This window comes from Callospermophilus lateralis, chromosome 4, assembly GCF_048772815.1.
Source record: "Callospermophilus lateralis isolate mCalLat2 chromosome 4, mCalLat2.hap1, whole genome shotgun sequence".
Taxonomy (NCBI): Eukaryota; Metazoa; Chordata; class Mammalia; order Rodentia; family Sciuridae; genus Callospermophilus; species Callospermophilus lateralis.
Window position 1 is genome coordinate 76,371,959 of NC_135308.1, and position 14,306 is coordinate 76,386,264.

Sequence of the window (14,306 nt, forward strand, 5' to 3'; positions counted from 1 at the left end):
AAAAGCTACAAGAGCTTGAAAACTGAAGATGTCATCTGCTTACAGAAAGCTGGAAGACTAGGATGTGATTATTAATGGCCATCTTCTGTTATTGTGTGCTAAGTTTTTCATCTGTGCATTAAATCACAAAGAATAAATAGAGCTTTTTCCTTTATCCATTCCTTGGGCACAGCAAGTTCCGAGCACCTTGCTCTAGAATGTTGCATCAAGAGTTATAATCAAACATCAAAATAAAAAATATTATGAGGAACTCCCCCACCACTTTCCTCAAAAAAAAAAAAAAAAAAAAAAGTTCCTGAGGAAGAGAAATAGTAAGAGAAAGCTAATGAAAACAAAGATAGTGGTAGGGAAGGGATGCAGGGTGGGAGCCACAAGGATGAAAGAGAAAATAAAATTTCTATATCTTATTGCTTTGCCTATGAAAGCTCCAACCAATCATTGAGAGGTCTCACCAACTCCTGAAATTGTTTTTTTAATCTCCAAATTATACAATTATAATAATTATATTTGTTCTATTCACTCAGCAAATATTTATTAGGCAAGACTAAGATTGATACACTGCACTATACTTTTGGAACATATCAATGAAAAATGTGGTCAATGTTTTAAATCTTACAGGACAGTGATGAAGACCATAGATACAGTTCATGTTGAATTAGAACAGAGCTTAAAAATAAAAAAAGTTTGTGACAAGGAACTTATTGTGGGAAGACTTAAGCAATGAAAGAAGGTAATCAGGTTTGGTAGTTTGAGTGAATGACTGGAAGCAGTTGAAGGCTGGTGTAATTATTTAGATATGTTATAATGTTTTCCTGAACTAAGGTGTGTTAGGAATAGAGAGAAGGTGAAGAATCCATAAGATATTTGGAAGAAGAAAAGTCAAGGTTACATGGTGAATTATTGGATGTTTAGGATGGTAAGGGAGAAAAGAAATTAAGAATAACTTCCAGGTCTTTATTTTACTTGGTTGGGTGGATTGTGATGATTTTTTTTGTTGTTGATAGGGAGGTTTTTAGGTGTGTGTTTGAAATCATGAGGATTGTTTGAACATGATATGCCTGTGGATGTTTCACTGAGTAGGACCCTACAGGCTAAAACTCAGGAAAGAGATCATTGCTGGAGATAACAAATCTGGTAATAATCTTTATATTGGGAGGATTTTATCTATGGGATGGATAAAATTCTCCACATAGAATGCATAGAACAAGAACAGGACTTAGAATAGGATTCTTTTTTTTTTAAAATTTTTAAAGTTGTAGATGGACAAATACCTTTATTTTATAGATTTATTTTTATGTGGTGCTGAGGATCGAACCCAGCTTTCTACCACTGAGCCACAATCCCAGCCCCTAGAATAGGATTCTTAAGGAAAAAAAATATTAAAAAAAAAAAAAAACGTAGAAGAAGCCAGAATAATGGAAGAAAAAATTCAGGACAATGTGGTATACTAAAAGTTAAAAGGAAAACAAGTATGAAAATTTTGAGAGTTATAAAGATATTTAAAAATTGTAACACTGTTAAATTTTTTGTATTTCCTTTTTTGAGCCATCCATTTACCTGCATTGGAGTTAGAGAAGATAATGCTAGGATTACCTTGTAGACTCAAGGGAAGCAAGAAGTGTTTGCCTCCCCCCCGCACCATAATAATATTTCCATTATAATAATTTCTATAATCCTCAAAGGCTGATAAGGGAAATGATTACAAGTCTACAATATACCAACATCTCCAGAAAACAGATCTTCACAAAAAGGAGAGCCACTATAATTTGATGAAGACTCTACAGCTGTGGAATACTTATTTTATCACACAGATTCTCTAGTTAAGAGGAAGGGAAAAAGTGGAAGAAAGAAGGAGAGATAAATAATAAGAAGGATGGTAGAGCCAGAGACAGGAAATGCAGAATAGTTTCCATCTCTTGTAATTCCCTGCCTAAGCATCAACTTCTCATAGAGGTCCTGCATCCCTATGTAAAGCTATAACCAGCCCTCATCCTCATTTCCTATCTTTCTCTCCTTATTACCTGGAGCACTAATCCCTTGTCATATGTAATTTAATTTCCTTTTGTTTTTAATCTTTCTCTTCTATCTAGAATATCAGTCTGGTCTGTTTTATTTCCTACTGGGCCATGTTGTAGTTGCTTAATAAATAATTGTTATATAAATGTAGGATTGACTGACTTGAAAAAGAAAGCATTGGTTTTAGAGATTGGAGACAAAGTAAGGATTATTGCATTTGATGCCATAAAATCAATTTTATAAAGTGTTCTTTTTCTATAAAAATTAACAGTGGCCTAATTAACTATTTGCTTTCTTGCATACCACAAATTCCAATCTTGTATTTGAACACTAGCCAAATAAATTAGACAAGGATACATTTAACTGCATTTTAGCCAAGTACTAATTTTGAGGGACATTTTGCCTAGTTAAATGTCAACCTCCTTCAAGGGCGGGAACTTTAGTTATTCAACATGACCAGTTTCTCTTGGTCATGAACCCATCTAGGCTATCTCATTAACCCTTGTTATTAGTTTTTACTTAAAAACTAACCAGAATACACTAAATAAAAAACATAATAAATATTTCTCAAGTCATAACTCATTTAGTAAATTAGCCATAACTCTTTTTAAGTTATAACTCATTTAGTAAAAGTGAATTCAATAATCTAGGAAATTTTATTGATTTCTAAAAATGTTTAAGAAATAAAATATATGGTAAAAGTTAGTGTCTGAAAATTAAAGTCTTATGTCTTTATTGCTATACCAAAAGAATTCAAGTCCTTTGTCCAGTGAAAATAGTAACATTTATTTCCTTGCAAAATTTCTTCCTATGAGAATTTCAATGTCTATCATTTTTTTAAGAACACATGAGTGACATCTTTTAAGACTGTCCACAGCACAAGTCAGTTACAGAAGAATAAAACAAACCAAATTAAATCCAAGTCCAGACTTTATTTTTTAAACTACTTTTCCTCCTGACTTGTAAGACAAATTAAGCAAATTGACTCACTGAATATTTAAATTAGTTGTGTTCACCTTTTGCCTTAAAGGATCACATAAGCTTTCTACTGTGTGATTCTTTGTTTCTTTGACCTTGCCTGGTAAAATTTGCCCTTTATGCATAGAGATAAAGAATTTTATCTAATGAAAGAAGTGTTTCATAAAGAATCAAGTTAAATTCATAATCACATTTCACATGTGTGATAATAGCAACATCTGAACCCCTAAGTGTTGCTGAAGTGGTGAACTCAACATTAAAAAAAAAAATGGACAAAACTAACATGAATACACAATGGATAAACATGCAGAAAATTAGACAGAAAAACATTGAAAAATTTCCATTGACCACACCTTGTTCTCCAGTTTCTCTTTCCAGAGGTGACCTTTATTACTAAGTGTCTTTCCAGAAAGTTTTTTTTCACATTCTTTTAAAAACACACAAGAAATATACTAGTACACCTTAAAAATAGATAATTTCAGGTAATGTGAAAGTCTTTTTTGACTAAACTTTATCCTGGTGTCCTCTACATTCCCCAGAAAGATATTCAGACTTTTAAAAGCATCATAATTTTATATTTACATATATATACATATATATATACATATACATACATATATGTATGTATATGTATATATATGCACACACACACACACACATACACACACACCAAGGAAAGATTAAAACAGTTTTGTGTTTTTTCATACAAATGATGTCATTATGCTTTTATTAGTGTGAAATTTATTATTTTTTAATCTCAATTGTATGGTTTCATGTGTCCTTGTTGATATATGTAGAGAGTCAATTTTATTTACTGTAGAGTATAACATTGCACAATGTATTCCATTTATTTAGCCATTTTAATATCTTAACTGTGATTTCACACACTGGGTTCTGTGGCATGCTTGCATTCCCAGCAACTTTGGAAGTTGAGGCAGGAAGATTGTAAGTTCTAGACTGTTTACTGAGACCCTATCTCAAAAAAAAAAAAAAAAAAAAAAAGGAGTGGGGATATAACTCAGAGTTAGAGTGCCCCTGGATTTAATCCCCAGTACTGCCAAAAACAAACAAACAAACAAATTAAAAAAATAGATATATAATAGATTTCCATTTTTTTCTATTAAAAAGTATTGCTGTAATGATCATTCTTTTTTTTTAAATTCAATCACATTTATTTTTATTTAGTTTTGAATAAATAAATAGTTTCTCTGCTATAAAGTGTCTCTATGTCATACTCTTAAAATCATTCGATACTCCTAAGGTTTTTAATTATCATTTTTTTGTATGTATTTGTTATTTTTTATATCTTTTATTGATTTTATTTTTTAAAACTACACAACAGCAGTAGAATGTATTACAATTCTTATTACACATATAGAGCATAATTTTTCATATCTCTGTATATAAAGTATGTTCACACCAATTTATGCCTTTATACATGTATTTTTTTTGCATTACAATTCTTAATACACAGATGATCATTCTTATGATCATTCTTCGCTTATCTCTCTTTATGGTAGATACTCAGAAGTGCTAAATCCAGGATAAGTGTATTTGATAGTATATGTGTATAATTGATAGTATATGTGTATACTACCAAATGCCCTTTAAGGTATATAATTCCTCCTAGGAAAGTACAAGAGTATTCTTTTTACTGTAGTCTTGCCAAGTTTTGCCTGATGTCATGGATGCTAGTGATGTTGTTTTAATTTGCATGTTTCTGATTACTAAGAAAATTAAGTGGTTTTTCTGGGTTTATATTTTCTCTATTGTGAACCACTGTTTCAAATTCTCTTTTGCTTTATCTGGGATTGTAGATGTGAGTCACCTCACCTGGCTAATCATTTTGTCTCTATGAGTTTGCTCATTTTTAAAAATTGTTTTTTCTCCACATTTTTTTTGATTGTTGTTAAATTACACTTGTACGTAGTGATTGTTGTTACATAGTCATACATGCACATAATATAACGAGATAATTTAATTGGCCAATATCATTCCTCAGAATGCCCCCTCCCTGCCTGCCTCCCACTCCTTGGTCCCTTTTCTCTACTAATCCTCCTTTGATTTTCATGAGACCCAAACTCACCTTTCTTTTTCTTTTTCCTCTCTAGCTTCTGCATATGAGAGAAAACAGATGACACTTAATTTTCTGAATTTGTCTTATTTCACTTAACGTAGTGCTCTCAAATTTTATCCATTTTCCTGCAAGTTACATAATTTCATTTTTATCATTAAGTTACCTAGGGCCTCTCTAACTAAGTTGCTGAGGCTGGCCTTGAACTTGCAATCCTCTTGCCTTGGCCTCCTGAGTCACTGGAATTACACGTGTGCATTACTGTGCCTGGCTTATTATTTTTATTCTTGATGACTGCCATTCTGAATGGTGCAAGATAAAAACTCAGTGTAGTTTTGATTTGCATAACTGCTATTGATGTTGAACATTTTTTCATGTATTTGTTGGTTATTTGTGTTTCTCCTTTGAGAAGTGTTTGTTTAATTCATTTGTCTATTTATTAACTGGGTTATTTAATTTTTTGGTGACAAATTTTTTGAGTTCTTTATATATTCTAGATATTAATCCTCTGTCAGAAGAGTAGCTCACAAGGATTTTCTCTCATTCTGTAGATTTGCTCTTCACATACCAAATTGTTTATTTTGCTGTGCAGAAGTTTTTAATTTGATGCCACTGCGTTTATTAACTCTTGGCATTATTTCCTAAGCTTTAGGGTCCTATTGACAAAGTTTTTGTCTGTGCCTATATGCTGGAATGAGTTTCTGGTCTAATTTCTAGGTCTTTGATACATTTTGAGTTGATTTTTTTGTGCAGGGTGAGATAAGAGTCTAATGTCATACTTCTACATCTGGATAACCAGTTTTCTTAGCAAATTTACTCTTTAGATGTTGCACTGCCCAATGCATCTTAATTGCTTAGAAATCATATGAACCACTTGATCACCACCAGCCTCTGCCTCCTCCATGTAATGAGTGGTTGGACTTGCAGCCTTGCTTTTTTGTTTTTAAATGAAGTCCAGGTTGTTTGTCACATGTGCTATTTTGCTTTAGGATCTATACCTATAAATGGTTCATCTAGTAAAATAATATAAGGATTCACAGCATACTTATTGCAAAACATAACATTTGCTTTATTCCTGCAAGTAGTTTCTTTATAGTTTTCTGAAGCTCTTTTAATCAAATGCATTTGTTGTTTGACTTATTACTTTCATGTCACTTGCATTCATTCTTTCATAGATCCATAAATTTCAAAACATTGTACTTTAATATCTGACCGTAGTGGGTTTATCTGAGGATAGTAACCTAAACACTTAATCAAGTCATCATCTTCAGTTGTTTCTGAAGTATGATCTCTTAGAGACACCTGGCCTGAGTTGGCTAAATATTGCCAATAGGAATATTAATAATTGGGCTTTTTTTTTTTTGCCTGCATCATTTGGATCCAACAGCCCAAAGCGTTCTTCCTCTTTTTTTTCTCCCACACAGAAAGAGATGTATTTAGTTGACAGTTTCTTTACTTTTCTTAGATTAAAAAAATATTTCTTTATGCAAATTGCTGAGCATGATTATTGGTTTCTTCTCACAATACTGGCAACTCATTAGCTCTTTGATCTTTAGTCTTTCAGCTTTGATATTTTCATCTTCATCCATATTATTTGGTGGTTCTGGAAACTTTTTGGTTTTGAACTTTGTTGAAAAGATCCTGAGAAAGGGATCTTTTCTATTGATTTGCCCCTGTGCTTTTTCTCATAGTACTGTAAGAGGAAAATCTACAATACCTACTGCAGGTAAGGTGTTATATCAGTCCCTAAAAGCCTATTCTATGGATTGTATACATTGTCATTTTTTTGGTATATTCTTCCCAGAAACCTTTATGAAGGAAATCAGTCAAGCTGGGCACAGTGGCACATGCCTTTAGTAATCCCAGCAGCTTGGGAGGCTGAGGCAGGAGGATCACGAGTTCAAAACCAGCCTCAGCAAAAGTGAAGTGCTAAGCAACTCAGTGAGACCTTGTTTCTAAATAAAATTTTTTTAATTTTATACAAAATAGGACTGGGAGTATGGCTCAGTGACCAAGTGCCTCTGAGTTCAACCCCCAGTACCCCCTGCATCCCCACCAAAAAAAAAAAAAAAGAAAGAAATCAGTGAAACCAGAACTGTATTGACTGGAATGGCTACGCAAAAGGTATGATGAAAAATGGCTGTAACTGTGTATCGCATAGAGAAAGTTATTTTAATGATTATAATACAAGCCAATGCTGTCACAGAATAGATAAGTAACAAATTTCTTTGGTATTCCAAATTTTCTAAAAGGTGAATGAAATAATATAAGTGAACAGAATAACTGATGGAACATAACCAATAGGGCAAAAAGCCATAACAAGGAATTTTACAGCATAACAATATAATCTATAGTGCAATGCAAACAAACTTCTTAGCATCAAAATAAGAACAATAAACAAATCAGGGGTATTAACAATAGCTTGTTCAATTCAGTATATGGATGGTAAAAGACCTGAAAGTTTGAGTATAAGCTTTGATCTTATGATTCACTGCATTTTACACACACATACATATACATGTTTATACACACACACATACACACACACACACACACACACACACACATATATATATATATATATATATATATATATTTTTTTTTTTTTTTAAGTTGGACACAATACCTTCATTTTATTTATTTATCTTTATGTGGTGCTGATGATTGAATCCAGTGCCTTGTACTTGCTAGGCGAGCACTCTATCATTGAGCCACAACCCCAGCCTGTCACTGCATTTTTCACAGCAATATAAGGTAGAATTGCAGTAAATAATGCCAAGTACAGTTGCTTGAAAATACAGCTCAGTTTTAAACATGATGTCAGTAATTTGTTGAAATATTAGGATACTCCAGATATGGATGGTTTCAGTCACATTTAAATGAGAGAGATAATAGTTATAAATGATGTTCATTAATACAGGTAAAAAATAAACCATAGTGCTATTTAAAACAGCTGAAAAACAGTCATTTCTGAATGTACCACATTTAAGTCTGCGCTAGAGGGTGCAGCAGATACACAGTCACTGCCATGAAACATTGTCACTGTTCTGTTGAGATGTGTGAAAAAGTTAATAAGATCATTGATACTGGAATCAGTAGAATTTTGAAGAACCAGACTTGTTTTGTATTTATGAAGTTTATCTCCAGGTTTTAGAAAATATAAGTTTGGAAAATTTTGGTGGGAACCACAACATTTTTTTTTAAACATTTATTTTTTCGTTGTAGGTAGAGACAATACCTTTATTTTTATTTTTATGTGGTGCTGAGAATCTAACCCAGTGCCTTATGCATGCTAGGTGAGCATTCAACCTCTGAGCGCTTGGCGGTTGAGCACTGCCAGACATTTTTCATTAATTTTAATTCTTTTAAAACTGTGTGTGCTGTCATTATTTCTGAAACATACTAAGATTATACAGCCAAGGAATAGGAAAACATAATATTCAGTTAAATATTATCATTTAATAATTCATTTCTTCAGTTTTAATTATGGTTATTGGTCACCCACCATCAGTTTTGCCCGATTATGAGTAGTAAGGTTGAAGGAAAACAAAGGGATTGCACTGATATTGTACCATCACTCTGTGTCTTCACATCCATGTGATGCCTGGTAGTATCATTGACTGATGCATCATGTCACTCAATTTTTAGTTGTAGCAAAATTGTTGTAAATTGTTGGTAGTATCCAAAATCTCTTTTGTAGTTTAAAATAGCAGCTCTTGGTTAGCTTTTTCTAAAACAATAATCTTCATTATAAATAATATCAAACAAATGTAAATGAATGAGAAATAAGAATGACAAATTCCCAAGTTTTTTGAGGGTCAGGAGGGAAGGGGTATGAAAAATGCATTCTTTAGTCTATCCACAATGAAATTTTGTGTCATTTTCATAGGCTCAGGAAATGATAAAGTAGCAAGAAATCTTACAGATTTTCTATTAGTTGTGGGTCTTCCTTGATACTTCCCTACTTTAGAAAATAAAAGGCTATTTCACCCAATTTTTACTCTCTGCATCATATAGCAAAAAACTAATAGAACAATTTCTGGATTACTTTTATATGCATGTCAAATATATTTGCTGCATCATAATTATTTAGGATCAAATTTCTCCCCCTCGTACCACTAAACACTAATTGTGCAATTTATAAAGTATAAGAACACAATCAAATAACTGAATTTCTTGATCATTCATAACACTTGCAATTGGACATATATCCTGGCAGTACAATTTTTACAGTTTTGGACATCAAAAATTTAATTATGAACTGTGAATAAAGTTGAATAAATATATTTGTTTTGTAAGTGAAAAACAACTTTTAAAGTCTAAAAGTTTAATGAGATAATATATTTATAATATAGTATAATTTAAGTTTATATATTATATACATTTTTATATATTTAATAATGTTTGAATATATATTTAAAATTTTATATAATATATATAATTTTAAATTAATATAAATACATTTAAATATATATTATATATAATATCATTTATTTATTTATTTTATGTTCTTTTTTCAACTTTTTTTTTATTGGTTATTCAAAACATTACAAAGATTGCAGAATCACATCGGTTACACATCCACGTTTTTACATAATACTATATTAGTAACTGTTGTATTCTGCTACCTTTCCTATCCTCTACTATCCCCACTCCCCTCCCCTCCCATCTTCTCTCTCTACCCCATTTACTGTAATTCATTTCTCTCCTTATTTTTTCCCATTTTCCTCACAACCTCTTATATGTAATTTTGTATAACAATGAGGGTCTCCTTCCATTTCCATGCAATTTCCCTTTTCTCTCTCTTTCCCTCCCACCTCATGACTCTGTTTAATGTTAATCTTTTCCTCCTGCTCTTCCTCCCTGCTCTGTTTTTAGTTGCTCTCATTATATCAAAGAAGACATTTGGCATTTGTTTTTTAGGGATTGGCTAGCTTCGCTTAGCATAATCTGCTCTAATGCCATCCATTTCCCTGCAAATTCCATGATTTCGTCATATAATATCATTTAAATTAATTATAATTTACTTTATCAAATGTTCTTCTTACTAAAATTTAACATGCTTAAATCTCTTGTGTTTACTTTAAGACTTTCTTGTCAGTTAAAAAATATTAAAGAATACATAGATAGCATTTATGCCAATTGAAGTAAGTAAGATTTTCTTTGATTGTTCTTAACATGAATCTATACTTCTGTAAATGCAATGAAAATTAAACAATAATGTTTTATAATTGGAGGCCATTTTATGGTGGGAACCACAACATTTTTAAGAGTGATGTAACAAAAACATAAAAATCTGAACTCTAGGAAAAAAAAAAAAAGAAAGAAAAAAAGAAAGTAGGAACAACACTGATTTAGTGTCGTGTTTCAAGTAAGGAAATGAAGCTTTGCTATTGTAGACACCTGCTGTTTCCAAAGGCTCATGGTGCTCATTAGGGAATCTTTGGTTTTGGAAAGCTTACAGTTTCATGGTCATAAAAAAATTCAAATTCATTTCTTACGTTGGAGGGTAGTTTTAGTGAAATTGTTGTAATTATGTTATAAATTGTGTAAATACACTGTAATCTGCTTGATCAATTTCTGCTTCATCTTCTAGCTTTCAGAATATATCTTCCAAAGTTGTCTAGAAACATTGTAAGGAGTGACACCCAAATTTGAATAAATGTCTAGAGCAGGAAACAAACCTGAAAATTTGTCCATGTCTTTCAAATGCAAGCAATATACCAGCTGTTATTCATTCTGTTGTAGTAAAGTAGCTCCAGGTATATGTTGTTTAACCCCTGAAGAAAGAGATCATAGGCACAAAATCCGTCTATGTGCATGACCATGTGCTAGCTGCTCCTGCATTTACTTTCAAAAAAAATTTGAAGAACCAATACATCACAATATTCCTTGTGATATGACAGTTTTCCTATTAGAAGGATGTCAGCTTCATCCATGAAGTGAATATTAAACACTGTCACCTGATTGGCTTCTCTGTATTTTAAAAGTCTCTAAATAATATGATAAGAACAGGGGTTCATTCCAGCTGTTGGTTCATCTAGCAGTGACCACTTTTTTTTTCTGCTACAATATTAATTGCCAAAAATATCCAAAAGGTGAAAATGCTATAATTAGGTATATTAAAACTACTTCTCTGAGGAAAGGTATCTATTTCTGCAACAATAATTTCTCTCATAATCACAGTTTTCATTGACTCCAGCTCCTACTAAAGAGAAACACTGGTCTTAAACTGTATGATGGCAGCATCTATGGTTGCCTGTTAAACTGTGAACCCTGAGGACCAGTATTGAGCAGCCTCACATGATTTTGAACAGCCAGCTCTTGGATGCATATAAATAGAAGTTAGTAGAATCAAATCAGGAAAGAAAAAAAAAAAAAGAGTTTCATAGGACATGAAGTCTTTCAAAACCATACCATCAGGAATGATGACACTCTTTTCATGATATTGCTTGTAATATTTATCATTGGAGCATACTCAAGAATTAGGTTATAAAAAATAGATTTGTCCATAGGATTAGGATCTGTATCAGGTGCTTCTTCACATTTCTTATCTGGATGCATTATGCTAGTTAATTTAACCAAAATAAAGCCCAGGTGCTCTTTTGTGGAGATCTGGTGACAGAGGTCTGAAGTGTGTCTGAGAGCCCGGTTCCCAGAGCATGCCTGGGCATAGGCAGGTGGGCAGCATGCCCAGGAGGGGCATGCATGGTGCTAAACTTCTGAGTTGGATAATATAAACTTAGTTTCATTAGCATAAAGACACTGCTTTTATAAATCTCCTTACCTTTATGTTATTACGTTTTGAATCATTTGTTGTATTTTGTATATTATTTTTATACATTGTGTACCCATTAACATAGATTTATGATTTTCATTTTTTACATTTGCCCTTCAAATTATACAGGAAGGAAAATGATTATAAACCAAAACTAAAATAATATTGGCCTTTACAGTTTTCTGTGTAATTTTACTTATTCATATGGCTTCAAATTACTATTTGAAGGTATGAAGACACGAATTGATGTGAACATACTTTATATACAACCAGAGATGAAAAATTGTGCTGAACACGTGTAATAAGAATTGAAATGCATTCTGCTGTCATTTAAAAAAATTAATAAAAAATAAAAAATATTACTATTTGAAGTACCCTTTCATTTCAGCCTGAAGGACTCCTTTTAGCATTTCTTATAGGGCAGAATACTGGAAGCCGCCGGGGAGCAGTGGAGCAGCTGAGCATCAGAGTGGCTGCTCAGATGGACTGTAGCATGAGTGGCAAGCATAGCCCATGGCCAGAGGAACCTGCCATGCAGGCGTGGCAGGTCTGAGGCATGGCGGTGGGGCTAGTGCCTATGTGAGCCAGGGCAAGCAGATCTGTCACCCCATGACAGCCCAGCTTGCACCCAATGAAGATGCCTACTGAGAAAGCATATTCTGTGCAGGCTGCAGCTCCAGACACACCATCCAGCATGCACAATTCAATGACTTCAATCTCCCGCATCCAGAAGCAGGGAGAAAGTGGAAGTAGGGCAAACCAAATGGGATTCAGGGCTGACCAATAGCCTGTTGTTTCTCCAAGCCCTAATTAGCATAAACTTGGACCAATAGCGTTAGTAGGTTTCCAAAACCTAATTAGCATAAGTTTGGACCAATCGCAGCAAAATACATGCTATATAAACCCCTAGACTAGCTCCCTCGCTCGAAGTTATCTTGTTACTTGGCTACGTTTTCATTTTTAGGGGGCTGGACTTCATCAAATTCCTAGCCAAGAACCCAGAAAGAAGAAACTGAAGATGAGCTGCTGGGGTCTGTCTCAACGCTGGAAAACTTCAGTTTTGGTAAGACTACTTCAACTTTTATTTATCCGGAAATGTCTTAATTTTTCTTTTACTCTTGAGAGAGTTTACTGAACATAGAATTCTTGTTTGACTTTTCCCCCAGTGGCTTTGGTATGTAATTCTAACATATTTGGCTTCCATAATCTCCTGATGATAAACCAGCTGTATGTTATATTGAGGGATGCTTACATGTGAAAAATCTCTTCTTTCTACTTTCATAATTCTCTGTTTTGTCTTTTGGTAACTTAACTATTGTTTATTATGTGGATCTCCTTAAGTTTTTCCCACTTATGACTTGTTGGATGCATTGACACATCTGTCATCAAGTTTGGGAAGTTTTAAATCATTTTTTTCAAATATTTTTTCTTTTTCTGCTTTCACTTAGTAAGTAGGTTATTTATAAAACATTTTCTTTAATTTTTAATATTTGTTCTTTTTAGTTATATGACAGTAGACATGTTTTGAATTATTTATACAAGTATGGAGTACATCTTATTCTAATTAGGATCTCAGCCTTGGGGTTGTACAGGATGTAGAAATTAACTGTGGTGTATTTATATATGTACATGGGAAAGATATGCCAGAATTATGCTGCTGTTTTTCCTATACCTGTACCTTCTTTCTTCCCTTCATTCTCTTTTGTCTAATCTCCTGAATTTCTGTTCTTCTTCTCAACTCTTGTTGTGGTTAGCATCCACATATCACAAAAAATTCAACCTTTGGGATTGCCTTATTTCCCTAAGCATGATAGTCTCAAAATCCATCCATTTCCAGCAGAAGTCATTTTTTTTTATGGTTGATTAATATTCGCTTGTGTATATATACCATATTTTCTTTATCCATTCATCTGTTGAAGGGCACCTAGATTGGTTCCATAGGTTGGCTGTTGTGAGTTGATTTGCTATAAATATAGATGTGTTGCATCATTGTAGTATGCTATTGTTAAGTTATTTGAGTATATATGGAGGAGTGGGATAACTGGGTCAAATGGGTAGTTTCCTTCCAGGTTTTCTGAGGAAACTCTATACAGTTTTCCAGAGTGTTTGCACAAATTTGCAGTCCTACCAACAATGTATGAGTGTATCCACATTGTCACCAAAATTTATTGTTAATTGTATTCTTAATTGTTGCCATTCTTACTGGAGTGAGATGAAATCTCAAGTATAGTTTTAATTTGCATTTCTCTAATAGCTAGTGATGTTGAACATTTTTTTCATATATTTGTTGACTGATCATATTTTTCCTGTGTAGTACCTGTTTACTTCCTTTGCCCATTTGTTGTTTGGGTTGTTCACTTATTTATTTATTTATTTTTGGTGTGAATTTTTTGAGTTCTTTATATATACTGGAGATTAATGCTGTCTATCTGAGGTATAGGTGGCAAAGATCTTCTCTCA

The 14,306-nt window shown here is 32.9% G+C and overlaps 2 pseudogenes; both read right to left on the minus strand.

Moving 5' to 3' along the window:
• Window positions 1-151: 151 nt before the first annotated feature.
• Window positions 152-12,572, minus strand: LOC143398345 (cholesterol transporter ABCA5-like; annotated as a pseudogene).
• LOC143397346 (cholesterol transporter ABCA5-like) lies at window positions 5,842-11,112 on the minus strand (annotated as a pseudogene).
• Window positions 12,573-14,306: the final 1,734 nt, after the last annotated feature.